The 19,509-nt window shown below is 43.2% G+C and overlaps 1 protein-coding gene across 1 annotated transcript in view; it reads right to left on the reverse strand.

The window, feature by feature from the left end:
* Window positions 1-19,232, reverse strand: part of LOC132456416 (cytoplasmic protein NCK2-like) — a 41,827-nt gene extending 22,595 nt beyond the window's left edge. The window contains exon 1 of the mRNA XM_060050769.1: window positions 18,744-19,232. The gene's annotated coding sequence lies outside the window, so the exon portion shown is untranslated. The remainder of the gene's footprint in view (window positions 1-18,743) is intronic.
* Between the last annotated feature and the right edge of the window lie 277 nt (window positions 19,233-19,509).

A 19,509-nucleotide genomic window follows, 5' to 3' on the forward strand; every position in this document is an offset into this window, starting at 1 on the left:
CCTGGAGTTGGAGTTTTTCTAGAATCTTGGAGAATTGCGGAAGTAAAGAGACAGGTCTGTAATTTGTGAAGTTGTGTTTGCTCCCAGCTTTGTATAATGGTATAACCTTAGCAGTCTTCATTCCATCCGGAAATATCCCGGTTTGAAATGATAAATTGAATATATGAGTCAGCGGTTTTACAATTGCCGGTATTACCAGTTTGACTAGAGCCATATCCATGTCTTGAAAATCAGTGGATCTTTTGTTTTTGCAGTTGTTTACAATGTCCAAAATTTCAGCATCGTCCACTGCCTTTAAGAACATAGAACTGGGATTTATATCTACCAGTTTCTCCATCATTTCACCAGTATGCATGTGTACGTTTTACAAATGACATTTTCTCAAAATCTATAGCGTAAAATCACATGGATCCTTGTGTACAAGTAGTCTGTACAACAGTTAGTATGGTCATATCAGTCAGTGCCTGAACTTATGTCAAAGTGCTGACATAATGCAATATTGCAAAGGCGAGAATATGCATGTGTACGTTTTTCAAATGACATTTTCTCTAAATCTATACAGTAAAATCAGATGGTTCCTTGCATTATGTCAGCACTTTGAAGTGGGCTATAGACCGAATTTCACATAAGTTCAGGCACTGACTGATATAACCATACTAACTGTTGTACCGACTACTTGTACACAAGGAACCATTTGATTTTACTGTATAGATTTAGAGAAAATGTCATTTGAAGAACGTACACATGCATATTCTCGCCTTTGCAAAATTGCATTATGTCAGCACTTTGAAGTGAGCTATAGACCGAATTTCACATAAGTTCAGGCACTGACTGATATGACCATACTAACTGTTGTACCGACTACTTGTACACAAGGAACCATTTGATTTTACTGTATAGATTTAGAGAAAATGTCATTTGAAGAACGTACACATGCATATTCTCGCCTTTGCAAAATTGCATTATGTCAGCACTTTGAAGTGAGCTATAAACCGAATTTCACATAAGTTCAGGCACTGACTGATATGACCATACTGACTGTTGTACCGACTATTTGTACACAAGGAACCATTTGATTTTACTGTATAGATTTAGAGAAAATGTCATTTGAAAAACGTACACATGCATATTCTCGCCTTTGCAAAATTGCATTATGTCAGCACTTTGAAGTGAGCTGTAGACCGAATTTCACATAAGTTCAGGCACTGACTGATATTACCATATTAACTGGTATGCTGACTACTTGTACACAAGGAACTATGTGATTTTACTGTATAGATTGAGAAATTTTCATTTGAAAAACGTACACATGCATATTCTCACCTTTGCAAATTGCATTATGTCCGCACTTTGAAGTGGGCTATAGACCGGATTTCACATAAGTTCAGGCACTGACTGATCTGACCATACTAACTGTTGTACCCACTACTTGTACACAACAAACCATTTGATTTTACTGTATAGATTTAGAGAAAATGTCATTTGAAAAACGTACACATGCATATTCTCGCCTTTGCAAAATTGCATTTTGTCAGCACTTTGAAGTGAGCTATAGACCGAATTTCACATAAGTTCAGGCACTGACTGATATGACCATACTAACTGTTGTACCGAGTACTTGTACACAAGGAACTATTTGATTTTACTGTATAGATTTAGAGAAAATGTCATTTGAAGAACGTAGGCTACACATGCATATTCTCGCCTTTGCAAAATTGCATTATGTCAGCACTTTGAAGTGAGCTATAGACCGAATTTCACATAAGTTCAGGCACTGACTGATATGACCATACTAACTGTTGTACCGACTACTTGTACACAAGGAACCATTTGTTTTTACTTTATAGATTTAGAGAAAATGTCATTTGAAAAACGTACACATACATATTCTGCTGGCCAATGGAGTCGAAGGTCCGCACTGCCAACTTGCCACAGTCAGCTGCTCACCCATAACACTGTGTTGACTTGGTAGTGGTACCTGTACTTTTTAAATAACCATAACCACCTTGCTACATTTTCAAACGGTTTGTTTTGTTATAAACGTCAGAGATGTAGTTATGGCACTGTATACTTGATACTGATGAATAATTATGTTAGATTCTTAAAAATTTTAAATGTTCTAAAATAGGTACAATATTATAACCACGTTAATAAGGTTTGTAAGAAACCAAACCGTTGGTAAACCGGTTGAAAATGTAGCAAGTTATGGTTATTTAAAAAGTACATGTACCACTACCAACACAATGTTATGGGTGAGCAGCTGACTGGCAAGATGTCCGCAAGTGCGGACATTCTAGACGCCGCCGTAAGACAGCTTGTGTTCAATATCTACGCACGTAGGTGAAGGGTTTTATTTTGAAAACGTTGCGAGATACCACCCAAAGGATGTTTAGAGTAAAGGCGCTCAAAGATTTTGTGTGACGGCTGGCTTAACCGCGGATGAACGAATAGCGGCTCACTTGACCGCAGTAGTTCTCGCGTATGTTTACTGGGACCCACGCCGGCGAGAGACATCTACATTCCGATTGGCTGGCAGTTATTTACAGCCGAAACGCTACTAGCTCATGTGCATAGAGTTGAGCTGTTTTCAACTCTCATTTAGCTTTACAGCTTTCAAGCTATCGCTCAAGCGTTTTAACACTCCTATCGCTTTATCGCTCATGTCTAATAGAAAGTGACTGGGTGTTTATCGCTCAAAACGCTTTACAGCTTTTGGTGTGAACGCACAGTTAGACAGCCAGGCCGTTTTGCCGGCGATGTCAGAACAAAAGTTCCTCACAAGAGGTTTTTGAGTCTTGTTTGAGCCAGAGGAGTCGATTCTTCATGAGGACGACTCAAATTAGGAACATTTGATGTTATACGAAGTGCAAAATCAACTGAGAGAATAGATTGAGAGTGGGAAGGGAGAGTGTGTGTGGGTGTAAGAGAGAGAGGCTGCAAGAGAGACTGTAATATATCTTAAGTGCTTTGGAGATAATGCACGTGGAAAAGGCAAGATAATAAAGCTGGCATCTGGCTGTGTTTGCGGGCGAAAAGAGGTGGTAAACAACTTGTCATCTTCTATAGGGGAAACAGAAGAACAGAGTAGGTGTGGACGTGGAAAGAACGCTAAGAGGATCTATTCAATTGAAGACCGGCAGTCCCAGACCGATAGAAGGGCTGAGTGAGACCACCTCATTATCACCATGCACACAGTGCACAAACAGCCTGGATTGACGAACCAAAACACAAAAATCAGCAGATCATTATCAAGCCACCAAGCAGCGTGGCGCATGCTAGCTAGGTTGGCAAATGGCTAACAACCTTTAAGCGGGAAGTTTATATCAAAAGAAGCAAAGTTTTCCCTGCTGGCCCAGACTAAAAAAGGAGTTTCTGTTTTCGTTTCATTAAGTTCCTTTAGTTATGAACAGTGGGGACTTCAGTGAGACAGGATATACGAATTCTGATTGCAGAAATAATGAAACAAAACCAATCCCTCCCTCATTGAATTTCCGACCCAATTCTCAAATTGCCATCGTCTGCTGGGTATAATAGATTTTCCGCATGACGTAGGCTACCCGCTTTAGTCTTATAAACGTTTGGCAACGTTTATGAACCGCCATTCCCAGCGGGGAGTCTTTCCACTCAAAGCCACGCCTATATGATGGTTGATTATTTTCTGAATGGCCAATCGTACATCATGACAGTAATCTATCCTAAAACACATACATTTTACATGCATGCTGATAAAAATGCATCTAAACAACAAGCATAACCTTCTCCCAAACTCACTGGTGGTGGTATTGGTGATGGTGGTGGCGGTGGAAGGGGGGTGCATCTCTAGAGATGCAGAATCCCATGCATCTCTAACGATCGAAGAAATGGGATAGGATGCTTCCTCATCCAACTGTAGCGCAACACAGCATTAAATTGTTATGGCAGCCATCCATTAATTATTCATTGTGTGTTCATTGCTCTAGAAAGTAAAACAAAGTTCCTGCTCAATATCCTCTTCGAAACACTGCAGTGGTCTGATTAAGAGGTGGCGAAGTGCCAAACATCTGCCAAAGAGGAGAAGACATCCGGCCATCACCGGGGACGAGAGAGGGGAGAGAGGAGAGAGGAGAGAGGAGAGAGGAGAGAGCGAGAGAGAGGGAGGGAGAGAGAGAGAGACTACAGCTTGAAGACGATGATTTTTCAATACAAAGAAGAAGACAGCGAATAAGGGGCTGAAATAAGGAAAAGAGGGCAGCCTGTACAAAGAAGAAAGAAAGAAAGAAAGCAGACATGCTCCAATCAGGCAAGCAGAGCGAGGAGCGATCATCAGCGAGGCCGGAGACAGACCGACGGATAGAAGAGTGAGAGGAGATGGAAATATGGGAGGAGGGAAAACAAACGGAGAGGGTCAGGGAAGGGAGAGAGAGAAGAGGAGGGGGGAAGAGGACGGATGGAGCGATGATGGTTGAGGAAAAAGAAAACGGAAGAAAGCAAGAGCGAGAGAGCGAAAGAGAGAGAGAGAGAGGGGAAAAGGTGAGGGAGATATTCGAGGAGAGGGTTCCCCGGGGAGCACGGCAGGAAGTTATAGAGCAAACGGACAGCGGAGGAGGAAGTGGCATCCTGACCCACCGGGACCCCTGGGGTCAGCCATCTTGGAGGCTGTCAAAACAAACGTCGACCCCCCCAGCTGGTTGCAAACAGTCAGCAAGATTCAGCCGACCTATAGCATTTACTTATAAGGGAAGGTCACACACACACACACACACACACACACACACACACACACACACACACACACACACACACACACACACACACACACACACACACACACACACACACACACACACACACACACACACACACACACACACAGCCTTCGAGTGCTGCCAGGTGAGATTGCGTTGCTCAAGACGACATCAGCAGTAGGTTTAAAATCACTTCGAAATAAGTGAGTTTATATATTTCCCCCAAAATAATTTGGCGCAGACTATTCAAAAGCCGCCCGTCATCCGAGTGCAACAGCGCTCACAGCTGAAGAGATGCGAACGATGACCGCGCCTCACAGGGGTGTAGCCACCATTTCAGAAGTGAGGGGGACAAATTGTTCAGAGATCTATTGAGTGATTTATCCTCCTCTTGCATTCAGTTGCACCTCTCCTTAGTGGCTAAAGAACCACATAACCACAAACAGCACAGCACCAGGGGACCGACTTTAGTTCTTTAAAATGATATCTATCAAAATCTAAAGTCAAATTCCAAAATCTAGCTGCCAAACTCTGGTCGAGTTGACACACGCCTCACCGCCATCGCTTCCACATTAACCAGCGAGGCTGCTCAGGAGAAGCAAGGAAGTCTGCTCAGGCATTTACGGCCATTAAGGAAGCACACGGCACCCATTCAATTAACACTATTAACCTGCAGAGAGAAAGAGTGAGAGTGAGCCAGAGAGAGAGTGAGAGCGAGCCAGAGAGAGTGAGAGCGAGCGAGTGAGTGAGCGAGCGAGAGAGAGAGTGAGAGAGATCACTCTAGGGAAAGGTGCATAATGGATGCTGCATGAGGGGTGCTGAAATTGATACATGGGAGAGTGTAGGAAATGAGAAAGAAAGAGCGACAGGCAGGCTGGAGATAGGGAGGAAGGAAATGTAGAGATGATGGGGAATCAAAGGCAATGTACATAGTGGGCCTAAATGAGGGGCGGGGTTTCCCAGCCCAGCTTAATGGAGTGCATGCTGTTGTCGGTGGGCTGCCATTAGACGGTTCAGAGAACGCCGGGAGGGGAAAATGTGGTCCAAAGAGGGTCATGTTTGGTGTAAGCCAATAGCAGTGGCCGGGCTAACAGCAACTCAACCTCCATCGGATGATGCCCTTTTAAGTTCAAGTGCCAATGTGATACACGTGTTGACCAACAGGTAGTTTGGAAAAAAACAAATGTAATTGTGACTCATTTGCATTTGAGATTGGTCCACAGAAGACGTCAATGTGGTGCATGTGAACGTGAGTGCTGAACCGCAAAGGACTAGGGAAGGTGCGCAATTAAACTTGTAGGAAGGAACGAATCGTATTGTAACACCAGACTGAGCTCTGAGCTGCAGTCGTTTTCACCTCAGTGACTGGAAACCAATCTTCTCTGTGTAATATGTGTGTTTGTGTGCCCTTGTCAGGATTGGATAGTAGATCTAAAGAGAGAGAGCAAGATAGAGCAAGAGAAAGACAGAAAGAGAGAGAGAGACGGAGAAAGAGAGACAGAAACAGAGACAGAGAGAGACAGAAAGAGAGAGAGACAGAATAAGAGAGAGACAGAATAAGAGAGAGACAGAGACGGAGTGATGGAGAGAGAGAAAGACAGAGAGAGACAGAAACAGAGGGCCCTCATGTCCAATCAATAGCAGTCGTCAAGAGATGTGGATGGAGATGGTAGTTGGGGGGTGGGGGGGGTGATCCATCATGTCCTGCCACCCGCCTCCCCCACGGTCTAAGACACTTCTGTCAGCCTCAGTGAAAAACGGCCCATTACCTTGCTGTTTGTTGTGGAGAGGTGGTACGAAACAGCCATGATGAGACCTCTGCCAATACTCACTCCCAAAGGTGTCAGTCATTTGGCAAAAAAATAAACTAAACCCTAAACCCCAGCCTGACCCTGTGCAACTCCGTAAGCAAAGTGTTCAACTGACACAGCCAGAATCAGGCTCTCTGCACTGAAATCACAGAAGTAGACGTTTAATGTTAATTAGTAAACAGAACTTCGGATCCAGCGGCGAGGCAAACACATTTAAATCGGACGTGAGGCCAAAAGTGCCATTTTGCACTTTTTGGAGCCTCATGAGAGCATGACTGAGATGATTCCCCCCCCCCCCCCGGCATGATATGGGCTCATCGGCTCGTTGCCTAAACAAGGATCCAAGCGGGGCCCGCTAATCGAATCCCTCTAACAGCTACATTTCATTCGGAGGAGACGCAGCCACTCACTGGAAAAAAGATACACACACTCGCGCAAAAACAAGCTGATTCCCCAGAGCCTATCTTCTTTTATAGTAAAAGGGCCCTATGAATATGAATCAGTTATGAATTAATAATCCAGATAAATTTGCATGGAGATGTGCATTTTATATATTAGGGCATGAAGAGAGAGCGTGGAGGATGGGAGAGTCTGATTAGCACAGCGATGGAGGGGAATTAAAGTGACCAAACCCATTACATGGTGGATTGAGGTAGATGAAGTGAGTCTGGGTGTGTAATAGTGTGTGTCTCAGTGTAAGAGTCTGTCTGTCTAGTCTACCAAAGAGAAACTCAATCGAGCAAGGATTACGAAGGGGATTAAAATATGTGTCTTTCTAAAGTTGCCGGACTACACAGCTTTGTTCTGAAACCTTTACAGACGCTAATATACAGTTGACTAGTGCTGGCCAAATTTGTTTGCTGCCAATAGCCAATCACATGCTTACAAATCCCTGCCTCCAGCCACATGAATCGGTCAGAGCAAACATGAAGCGAGAGAAAGTGAATCAACCCGTTCCCCAAGATTCCAGCGCGTCTGTCAGACTGATCTGCGAGACTAGACTACACCTAGACCATGTTAGCATAAATTACCCTGACTACACCTCTCATTGTCTGAGATAATGGAGATAATCTGCCATAGTATTGTGGAACTTCATGATCCGATATTAAAGGCCCACTATGCAACTTCGGGCATTTCTTCGCTGTTTTCTTGGTTTTGGCATGCACATTTCTCTACACAACAGAGTAGAGAAATATCTACTACAGCTTCGTCGTAGATATTTCACAACACTGTCATAACAACTCGTTGACGACCCTTCTCCATGCACTTCTACGCGAGCCATGTGCATTTGTTTTCAAAGAAGCCGGCGAATGCGTGGAGCCATGTCCGAAGTAGATGTTCATAAAGTGTAGGCAAGGTTATACATTTTTAAAAGGGTGTATTTGTATTGCAATAAACATAAATCCATCCTTTTTTATAGTTGACTGGGAGAATTTATATCCTAGATTATAATTGTTTTATCTTAGGTTGAACAGAACAATCAGTGTAAGAGGTTTGGCCAACATAATAATCTAAATAAACAAGAACCTGGATTCGGGGATTCAGTCTGTATCTGGGGGACGAGACAGACGAACAGCAAAACACCCATGGAAACAAAGGTGTTTATATGGTTGCAACCAAGCAAGCTAGAAACATACAGGGCTCACAACAAAACGGTAGAGAAAACAATTTTTACAGGGCTCACAACAAAATGGTTGAGCAAACACATTTGTACAGAGACTATCAACATCAAGAATACCACGAAGACAAAGGCCACCCAAGGGTACTTTCAATTTCAAAAGCAACACGGCCGAGTCGGCGTCTGATTTGCAGTCTTCTTTTTCTTTCAGTTCACGCTATTCCTGAAAAGCTTGCCCAACGTTTACTCGTGTCTGGCCTCTCTGCCGGTCAGTCTCCCTTTTCTCTTCTTCTGTTCCTCCGACATTGGGTTTCTCTCTCTCTTTTTAGTCGGCTGATCTATGATGAATATAACAATCCCTTAGTGACTTGTGTTTATATCGAGCCGGTTCCGTGTTTGGGGGTCTGTGCCGTAAAGCAATTCGTTACTTCGCGAGACCCGAGACTCCCGCGAGAGTGGGCGGCGGGTCGCGGGCAGAAACATATTCCTTTTCTCCGCCAAGATGCGCAAGGGTGAGTCGAAACAACGAACAATCGAACAAAAATGTATAATAGAACCATCGCAATGACTCTTAGCCTGTTATATCAAGGTAAATCAAGCCAAAAAAGTTGCATAGTTCCCCTCTCACTCGTGTCTGATCTCTTTTCTGGTCCATTCTTCTTTTGTTCCACCGACGGTCGCCTCTTGGGTCCCTTATCAGTCGATTTATCCATGATGAATGCAACAATTGCCTCGCAACTGGCTGTTTATATCTAGCCGGTGCCATGTTTGGGTGTGTGTCTGTGCCGTAAAGCATTTTCGAAACTACAATCTGACTACATTTTCGAGGATATCCGCTGCGTCACATCCGGATTGTGTCGGTCCGAACAGAGCAAGTTGCATATGCGCTTTTTCACTGGAGAGGCGACATGGGTAAATGACACACCCACCAATCGACCCAGAAATGGATGCAGAACCATCAGCATAACTCTCAACCTGCATACTTAATGTAATTTTGGCTAAAAAAGTTGCATAGTGGGCCTTTAAGATAATGGCAATCAACATGTTTTGCGTTTCGGGTACCCAAAAGGCTTTAGGTGGGATATCCCGACATTTTGAAACATGGTTGATTTGACCCCCAGAATAAAAGCATAAAGTCATGTATAAGTGTAAAGGTTCTCTCTGTAATGTATGCCTCACAGTATTCAGGTCTCTGCCCTCCTTTAGGCTCAAGGATAGAGGAGGAGAACGCATACAGGACAAGGGAAAATAACATAACCTGTTCTCTCCTAAGGAAGTGCCCTCCAAACAAAGTACTGTACTCTGTGTGACGTACTTCAAGATGGCCCGGGGAGCCGCGGTCTCTCTGCTGTTACAGATTCAGAGGCACTTAGTTGAAGGTCACTATGGCAACATTAAAAACTTAACGTTGGATCGTTTTTAGGAATCGGCAGGAAACTGTCACTTTCTAAACCGAAGACTCTGGGCACTGGGGATATATAACCTTTTTACGAATATACGAAAGCAGAATCTCGTGCAATTGCCGCTTTGAAAGAACAAACCCAAAGTGTGTGTCTTTGATGCCTTTGTATCGATTGAGTCATCATGACTATCGAGGACGTCGGGACGTTGGTGCTCGACAGAAAAACGTGGGCTCACTCCGCTACGCCAGGGATCCACTGAATTATGGAGAAGCGCTGAAGATGAATCAATGTTGAATCATTCTCCGGTGAGTTGCCCAAGGACCGCGGAAGGGGTTGAAATATTGATTGCATTCTCTCTGCGCACAAAAATAAAAGCAATGTTTTATTCATTTTCTTCGGCCTGGCGATCGCTGCACTTGAAAACTTTTTCCATTTTTATTGTTGGTTGTTTATATTATACAGCCAGTGTGTCTCGCTCATTGACTTGGGAGGAAAGTCATTTTCTGCTCAGTTAGCCACGCGCTACGCCGATTAGGTCATGCTAAATGGGCCCCGGCTCTGTCGACGAGCCAGTGAGGATGATAAAGGGCCCTTGCAAACAGAGGAGGGGCGGGGGGGAGATATGCAGATGAGTGCGGTTTGCTGTTTAGGAATCTTCAAGCTGACGGGTAAATTGCCTTGTTTTGTATGAGTGTGTGTGTATGTGTGCGTGTGCGTGCGCGTGCGTCTGTGTCTGTGTCTATGAGTGAGTGAGTGAGTGAGTGAGTGAGTGAGTGTGTGAGTTTCTTTCTTTGTGTGCCCATGTCTGTATGTGCCAATATTGAGGTAAGCATGTGTACCAGATGGAAAGAGGAATGGAAGATGAAGATGAAGGCTGTTTCTTCAAAGTATTCAAAGTATCATGTATTCAGTTTTTAAACATTTCTCCATGACCCATCTGATTATCTGGCCCAAACACGCCTTGTGGTTCAGTGTTTGCCCTCTGTATTCACCGCTGTATGCACCGGTGCCGAGTTGTATCTGATGAGCGCGTGCACACAGTGCAGATATGCAGTCTCAAAGAGGTGTCAGAGGGGTCAGTGTACAAGTGGCTACTCTGAGCCCATTTGTTTGCTGCAGAAATTGTCTAACAATACAACATAACAATGTGACAAGGCAATGTGACTCGAGTCACATTTTTTGCTGTTAACGTTCACGCATAAACAGTTCAGTCTGCGATTTACAGCCATCCTGCCATCCTACCCACACAACATCCAATTATCCCGGCATGGCTAACAGTGAAGCAGTCCGCAGATGACTTTGAAACTTTGGAGGACTTTAGTTTCTCGTATTATAACCAAACCAAGCACTTCACTTCTATGAGGATGGTTTACAATCCGTGCTCACAGCTCTCGACCGACATCGTGTTCAGTGAGTGCTCACAGAAGCGGTAGTCCTTGGGTTCGGGGAAATGTGTTTCAGCGAGCAGGGGAAACATTCAGGTTCAGAATCGTAATGGAAATATTCGACATTCAGGACCGCTTCCATCCACCCACAGCGAGTAATCACTAAAGGTGTTGAGTGTGAGACGGAACAAACTGCCAATTAAGGCATGTTAAACCTGCACAAGGACCCTGAAATGGTTATTATATCCGAGGACAACAATAAAATCACTTAGTTTTGGCACCCAAAACTAAGTGAAAGGAGCGAAAAAAGCTTTCACCATATAGTCGTTGAAACCTCTGTGATATCATCTACCTAGCTAGGCAGAGAGAACATCAGTACGTGACGTGGGAGCCCCTGGGGTATATATTGCACTGCCAATGTTATTTACGACCAAAGACATTAAAAAAAAGGGGGATAAAAGACAACATGGCCCACACGGCTTACATGTGTAGTGGAGCAGCTAGCCATCGAGGACACTTAACCTTGGGCCTGCCATGTTCACAACACCCCCGCACTCATATACTGTGCAACTACTGTATCCTAGGCTTACTACCATGTCTTTCTGTTATGAATTCGGTTTAGAAAGCGACACTATGGTTTCAAAAGCGACAGTCTGATTTAAAAGGCAAGCATTCATGCCCCTTGTCCACCTCAGAGCTTGGAAACCAACATTTAAAATTAACAAAATTTGTTAATTTTAAGTTTTGTTTTATGGAGGGGCTTTAACGGAAAACACTCAACATTGCTTAACCCAGTGGTTCCCAAACTTTTTTTCAGGGGACCCCCTTTTGGACTTGAGACTGTTTTCGCGACCCCCCGCCCCGCGCGACAGCACCCCCCTCCCCCCAACTTAGTGCACTATGTAGTAACTAACTATGTAACTATGTGTTACTATGCATAATAATAACATTCAAAATCATTATTATTATTATTGTTATTATTATTATTATCATTATTATTATGCAGTAGTAATCATCACCATTATTATTATTATTATTATTTTTTTTTTTCAAAGGTGGATTTCTCTCTGCAAAGTGGCTGTGCATTAAAAGCCTATTCTGACGCCAGTATTTTATTATAATGTTTCATATAATTATTCGTATATTTTTTTTATTTTTAATATGCAAACTGGCCCATCTCTCCGCGACCCCCCTGACGGTGCTCCGCGACCCCCCGGGGGGTCGCGACCCCCAGTTTGGGAACCGCTGGCTTAACCTGTGAATTATTAAAAGGGCCATTGGCAACCCACCCAATATAACAGCAGATAGAACCGTGTTTAAGAAGCATGTGGATGACATAGCAAATATATCACTTTCCCTCGCGGGGTTAGGAGTCTCCTGCTGTTCTTCAACATCTGCAGTGGAAGGTCACTCAGAGCCTCAGAGGAACCGCCTGGAACACAAACAGATGGCCTCAGGGTGCGTCCACACACACACCTGGATAATGGCTGAACTTAAGTGTGTGTGTGCTGTTCATTGAATTCATGGTCCAGTAATCTCAAGAACTGAGACGCCAGAATCACACACACACACACACACACACACACACACACACACACACACACACACACACACACACACACACACACACACACACACACACACACACACACACACACACACACACACACACACACACACACTACCTCAGAGCAAGCAGAGGTAAACAGTATACTGTATTGAGGATCAATCTCTGCAAGGCATACAAGGTCACATTTAGTCTTCCTACTATTAACCAGTGCGTTGTACATGTAGTAAAATGAGGACGACAAGGGTAGTGTGTACTCTGTCCAACCCCGGCCCACTTTCTATCGAAGTCCGCATACTGACCTGCTCCTAAAACTCAGCTGCCAGACCCACAACCAGAAGGGATTGGAGGGAATGTAACAGCGCTGGATTACATCAAAAAGCCAATTACATGTCAGGATATGGATAACTATTCCGGGACACTATCCAAAACATCCTGTGCATATTGTAAACACTTCATTTGTTGGACTGTCCATGGGAAGAAAAGTGGAGCACAATAGTATAGCTTATGAGATTTTACTTATTACATGACACTCAATGAAACATGACTTATATTTTGTTCAAAGCTTAGGCGTCTGATTAGCGTGTGGATGTTAGCATTAGGGCTGCACGATTATGGAAAAAATCATAATCACGATTATTTTGGTCAATATTGAAATCACGATTATTCAAACGCTTAGAAAACTTTGTAACTGAGAAATTTGAAATTTCACCATAAAAAAATACAGAAAATGGTCAAAAAGAAAATGTTCCAATCGAAAATAATATACAGATATATCCAGCTGTTTTGCCCTTTCTATAAAACATTAAAAAAAAAAACTTGATTATGTTAGTTGTGTGATCGTTTGACGCTAAAATCGAAATCGCGATCAAAATTCGATTAATTGCCCAGTTAGCATCGCAACACGCTTGTGAAGGTAAAAGAGGGTACTGAAAGGCAGAGATGGTCCCTTGCTTGAGACACCAAGAGCTCGAGGCTGGCTTAAACCCCGACAGCAGACTGACCGTGACACCACACAAAACAAGAGTGTGGCGCTATAAGTTAAGAGGAAACCATAGGTGAATATAAGCAGTGATAATAGTGATAGCATCTACATTAAGGCCGGATGGACAACTGTTTTCCATGTCTTTCAAGATTTGCATGGATGTATGTGGTCTAGCTTTCTGTTTTGATTTGGGCAATATTATTCTACAGTAGTGTTATGTGAATGAAGAAAAATACAACGGCACATTATGGGCTGTCACAGTTAAATTGTATCATCTATCCCCGAGTGTCCCTGGTGTTTTGCTGTGGAGACCTCAGGCTCAAAGCCAATATGAAGTTTGCCAGGAGTGATTGAATCCATTCATTCAATCACTCATTCAGAACATTCAGCAGTTTCAAAAAGGTTTCATGTCTGAGGCTTCATGTCTGAAGAAAAGTCCAAACTTAAACTGAAATTGATTTGATTCAGTATTTATGCAGTATTTAGTCCACACATTCAAAAGCACTGGTCTCTGCCGACTCTGCATTGAGTTAGTTTGCAGAGCTTATTATTCATTTGTTGATTGATTTAACTTGTTTTAAGACGTTAATTGATTGATTTTGTTAAGATGTGTTGAAACATATTCCGTACTACATTTATTGCTAACGTCAGTGTTTCCCCCAGCACTGTGTTGTTAAGGCGGCCGCCTTAACAACAATAGGGCCCCACCTTGACTACCAATGTATATAAAAAAAATATATATATATATATATTTTTTTAATTATTATGCATTAGCAAAGTAGAAAACTCTCGTAGGGAAAGAAAACATACTTTCATCAGGTGTAAAAAATAAAGATCAGTAATGCATCGGTAATACTGTTCACAACAATGGTCGTGCCATAAAGCTTTTTGAATTGAATTGAAACAGAGGTAATTCAGAGGAAGTGCAGGAGTCTTTGCTGAAGGAGATTAAGAAAACCTTTTTGTGTTCTTCATGTCAGACTACCTGCTGCTCTCACATTGGTTTGAGGAAAAAGCCATTCGATATTGAGGGAAGCATGCAGAGAACAGTGACAACTAATTTGATCACAGGTAGCTGTTTACCATTCTGCTGTGTCAGTTTAGCTTTCTACGGCAGAGGGAATCAAACTAGCAAACCTTCAGGTTGCTAGTGGTTGAAATGAAAAGTCGATTAACAGAAGATTTATTGATAATTATTTTGATGAGTCATAAAATAAAAAACATCCAGTAAAAAAACAGTGTTCTGACTAAATCGAAACAAATAATATTGTTGTTTATGTTGTTTGAGCCAGACAAAAGGCATTTGAAATAAATCCATAGTGGATGGGAGAAGTGGACTGGTGGACATGAGGTGTTGAGCAGAATAAGCAGAATTCACAGGCTCGAACATATGGATCAGAATGGAAAGGGATAGCCTTTATCTTACTTTGCTTTGTAAGTAAAAAAGTTTTCTGGTCTGTTTTCTGTCTGCGTGTGTCTTGGATGCAAACGGTGCATCCCTATATGGACGGCGTCATGCTGGAAGCAACAAGATAAAGCAATAGTATCTAACACTCCCTGTTAATAACACACAGTACCACCTGGAAATCTGTTCAATATTTAATGGCTGAATTTACCACAACCTATGATAAAAATATGAATTTGTGTCATAACCTTCAGCCTCCAATATTTCCAGATCCTGCTGCCATTAGGAAAAAAACATAAAAGTTAACTAGGTAAAACCTTGAAGTGAAAGTATTCATGATGTCACATTTACGATATGCGGTTGCCTCATTGCACATGGGAATTATCCCTAATGCATAATGTATCAGATATTTAATTCACGCACAACTGGTAGTTTCAGCCAAGCAAAGACTTCCTTCAAATCTTCCTGGAAGGAATTACAGGATTTTCAATCTCTTCTAAATCTATGAGGCTATAGTTGAAGTGCATTGCAAAGAAGATTTACCTAAATAAAAAAATGATTTTGGGAAATTGTGGCTTTGAAGGTAAGAAAAACATTTAAAAGTTGCTATGTTCAATATTGAAAACCAGATGTAAATAAAAAAAAATTAAAACGACTACATGTAAGACTCTTACATGCATAAATAGTCAAATGGTCAATATAACTAGAAAAATGAAACCTTCCCCAACTCTCTCAGTTACGTAGAACAGCCTGTGGGCTGATTCAACTATATATTTGACTGTGAAAGAGAAAGGAAGCAGTCTCTGCACGTATGATGGCTATAATGTATGTTTTTACAGAACATTCGAAGGCCGAAACGTCATCCAAATAATACATTTTGAGCCAGAGAGTGTGAGTGTGTGTGTGTGTGTGTGTGTGTGTGTGTGTCTGTGTGTGTCTGTGTGTGTGTCTGCGTGTGTCTGCGTGTGTGTGTGTGTGTGTGTGTGTGTCTGCGTGTGCGCGTGTGTGTGTGTGTGTGTGTCTGCGTGTGCGCGTGTGTGTGTGTGTCTGCGTGCGTGCGTGTGTGTGTGTGTGTTTTACTGGCTTGTGAAGAAAGCGTCCCCGGAAGACACAACCAGGTAAAGATGTATAGGTGTTTGTTGACTCACAGACACCATATGGGTACTGTCAAATGATTATATTTATTCTCCATCCCACCCTGGGAACATTCAGTTATGGCTCTGTTCCTGGTGTGGAAGGGGGGGGGGGGGATGATAGGCAGGTGCAGCGTTGGAAAGCTGTGTTAATGTCCAGAAGGATCTGATCTCCCCGACACCTGTGCAGCGCATGATTCACAACATCTCAATCACACCCATGGTAGGGGACCTTATTTAGAGTGAATACCCAATGTGTGGTCTGATATTTAGGAGTATAATAGACTCTGAACTATGAATAATACTAATAATACACTCTGAAATATTTGTGTTATCTTTTAAAGAAAATCATTACAGATATGAATCTGATAGACATTCACTGTTTTGTTGTCTTTAGGAAAATGGGGATTCAGAGTTAGACACCAGGGAAAGAGAAACAATAAGGCTTTGTCATCCCCATATGATAATATCTAAAATCCTCAAAGCAATATCTACTTATGCTTGTTACACAATGTGGGCTACATTAGCCAGCACTTCACACACACTACGAGCAGAAGGCAACGTGCATGCTGATTGCACTGGTGTCATTTCAGAGGACAAACATAGCTTTCACAACAACAAGACAGAGCACTTAAGTAGGAATACTCTGGACCTCTGCTAGTTAATGCGATCCAGCCAATGTAGGTCTGTTGTTAATATGCTAGGGTTTATAGCAATATTAAACTGCTTGGAGCAGCTGTTTTGAAATTGTTATCAATGGGCATCAAATGTATTGCTTGTTTCTTCTGACATGAGCACCGCACTCACAATTATTTTCATGTGCATGTCAGGAATAGAGCCTTGACATCATGGGTCTAGGTTTTATGTTCTCAAATCGGCCTGATTCAAAGAGTCATGTCAATGTTCCAACCTTTTTGCAGAAACTGAGATTTTGCGATAGACATTCCCAACACGCATGTGAAGTAGTTGGCTCTTATTTTTTAAACTAGCTAAGTCTGAAGGTTCTCCTTAAAAATTGGTTCCTGTGTGGGTGGGGCCTCAGAACAGTGAGGGCCCCAGGTGTAGACCCTTTGCTCTTGGTGAATTGAGTACTAACCTTAAAGGGTAACCCTGGGTCCTGGTTCTCCAACAGGTAGTCAAGAGTACCACAGTTGGTAGATAGGATTTTTTCTTCTAGACAAATTTACAATCATCGAAAAAAGAATGAGCAAAATTTAAAAGCAACATAATGGAAACATTGTCATTGCTCGTTTTTTTTTCCTAAATCGTGTCGGTTTTTTTTTCATATGTTTGCATTTGAAAGTTTACCACAGATAGTTTGTGTTCATTATCGTTTGCAGAATAATCCAACTGGGAGTTTAAGAACGGTTGCTGACCTTTTCACTGTTTCCCACTGGCCTTCCTGCAGTAATAACAGTATAAAGTGAGGGCTGGCCCTCTTTGCTCAGTCACTGCATGTGTTTCTATCTATTTTCCACCTTTTGAATTGAGGTGGTCCTCTAAAGATCTTGACGACGACCTAGTGGTCCATCTGGGGTCAAAGGTTGGGAAACCTCTGCCAAAGGGACTTACTGTGACAGGTATGCCTCTCACTATTTCAACCACCCAATTAAAAAGCACTGACCTGAATACAGACAGTTACAACATGTTGGCCCCGTTTGGTTTAAGGAAGACAGTTAGCCTCACCAACACGTGAGAAGGAAAAGGTTATCAAACACTTCTGAAAACAGCATTCACAAAAGGTAGACCAACATGGACATCTATAAAACCAATAAGCTCTTTATTGGTTATAGATAGTCAACAGCTGGTCTTTTGAGTCCACTGCCCACTCTCTTCATTTGCATCATGAATCAAAGCGATTTGGGGAGTTTATCCCTAATTCGTCCTGATAAAATGACGTTTGCGGTAGGCTACACTACATTTAGAACAACACTCGGAATACAAAACCATCTGGCGGCCATCCATTCCCTCTGCTCCTTAATGTAATTACACAATAGTATCTTAGATGTCGTTTGTGAACCGACGAGGACCTCTCTCCGCATGCCAGTGCCGGACTAGACTCTGCGATGACGCGTTGACAGATAAAGGAGACTTAGGAAATAGATCTCAAATAACAGAAATATGTAGGCCTAACCATAATCACCTGCTCAGCCTGATCACGTCTTAATGCATTGTTGCTTAGAAAGATCTCAAAGCGACGCCAACTAACAACATGACACCCTGTAAGTGCATATTAACAGCGGAGGCATCAGCTCCCCCTCATCTTTAGATCTCACTGAGGGATCAACACGCCTAGAAAAGCACATCAACGTGATAGATGATATTGGCAAGCTTTGTCCAAAACACAGCACCCCAAACTTGTTCTGTGAACAGTGTTGCCAGATTGGGCCAGATTTCCCCAACCAACCTGGTCTTGTTCACTGTCTCTGAACCTCTTTTGTGCGGCGCGGTGGACAAAGGAGCCGACGAGCCGCATGCACTGACCGCCGCGCTCTGCTCCCACAACAACACAACCAGATAAACGTTCCGCGTTCAAAGCGATTAAACACACTATCTCCTGGATACAGTCATATTCCTTACTTGGCTCTTAACTAGACACCTTAACTCCCCAAGGATCGAATTCCCCCGCCCCCGATCATCATCAGCACCCAGCCTGAAAGATGTGCAACTTTGTCCACAGTCGGACCCCTTGCCGGCCGCTGATACCCTTACCTCGGTCGGTCCCCGCGAGGAGAAGGAGGAGGATGAGCAGGAGACCGGAGGGAGAGAGTCGGGTGTCGGTGTCCAACCCTGCCGACGAAGTTGACCAGGAGTCGCCCTCCTGTTAATTCCCCGGTGAAATCGCCCACGATGTTTAGGTTTTCGGGGCAGGTGTTTGACAAAACGAGGCCCCAGTGTCAGCTGCTACCTTACAATGAGTGCGGTTCGGTCGCCTATCACTACAACTACTACTACCGTCGCCTCCCGCCTGCAGAGTCCTGCTGCTGGCTGCCAGGAGCCGTGACGTCAGAGGGGCCACGGGAGAGAAAGCTGAAGGGACGCGCACACACACACACACACACACACACACACACACACACACACACACACACACACACACACACACACACACACACACACACACACACACACACACACACACACACACACACACACACACACACACACACACACACACACACACCTAGGAGGCGCGTAGGCTATAGATAAACAGTGAATCAATTCTTAATGTTTGACAGTAAACTAGGAGGACATGACGAGTTAACACAGGTACAGGTTTTGAATGGCTTAACCTAGAGCATAGGGGGGCGGCAGCTTTATAACAGCAGCCCCAATATAAATAATGTAATAACAATCAGCGAGGGGACTACGGATCCGCGTGTAGATGGCCCGGGACCGCTGGGATTAAAAAACAAAACTAGGTCAAAGTGTCTAATTCTTTTGATCTATTTCCATTTAACATTGACAATGGAGAGGG

This window comes from Gadus macrocephalus, chromosome 4, assembly GCF_031168955.1.
Source record: "Gadus macrocephalus chromosome 4, ASM3116895v1".
Lineage (NCBI taxonomy): Eukaryota > Metazoa > Chordata > Actinopteri > Gadiformes > Gadidae > Gadus > Gadus macrocephalus.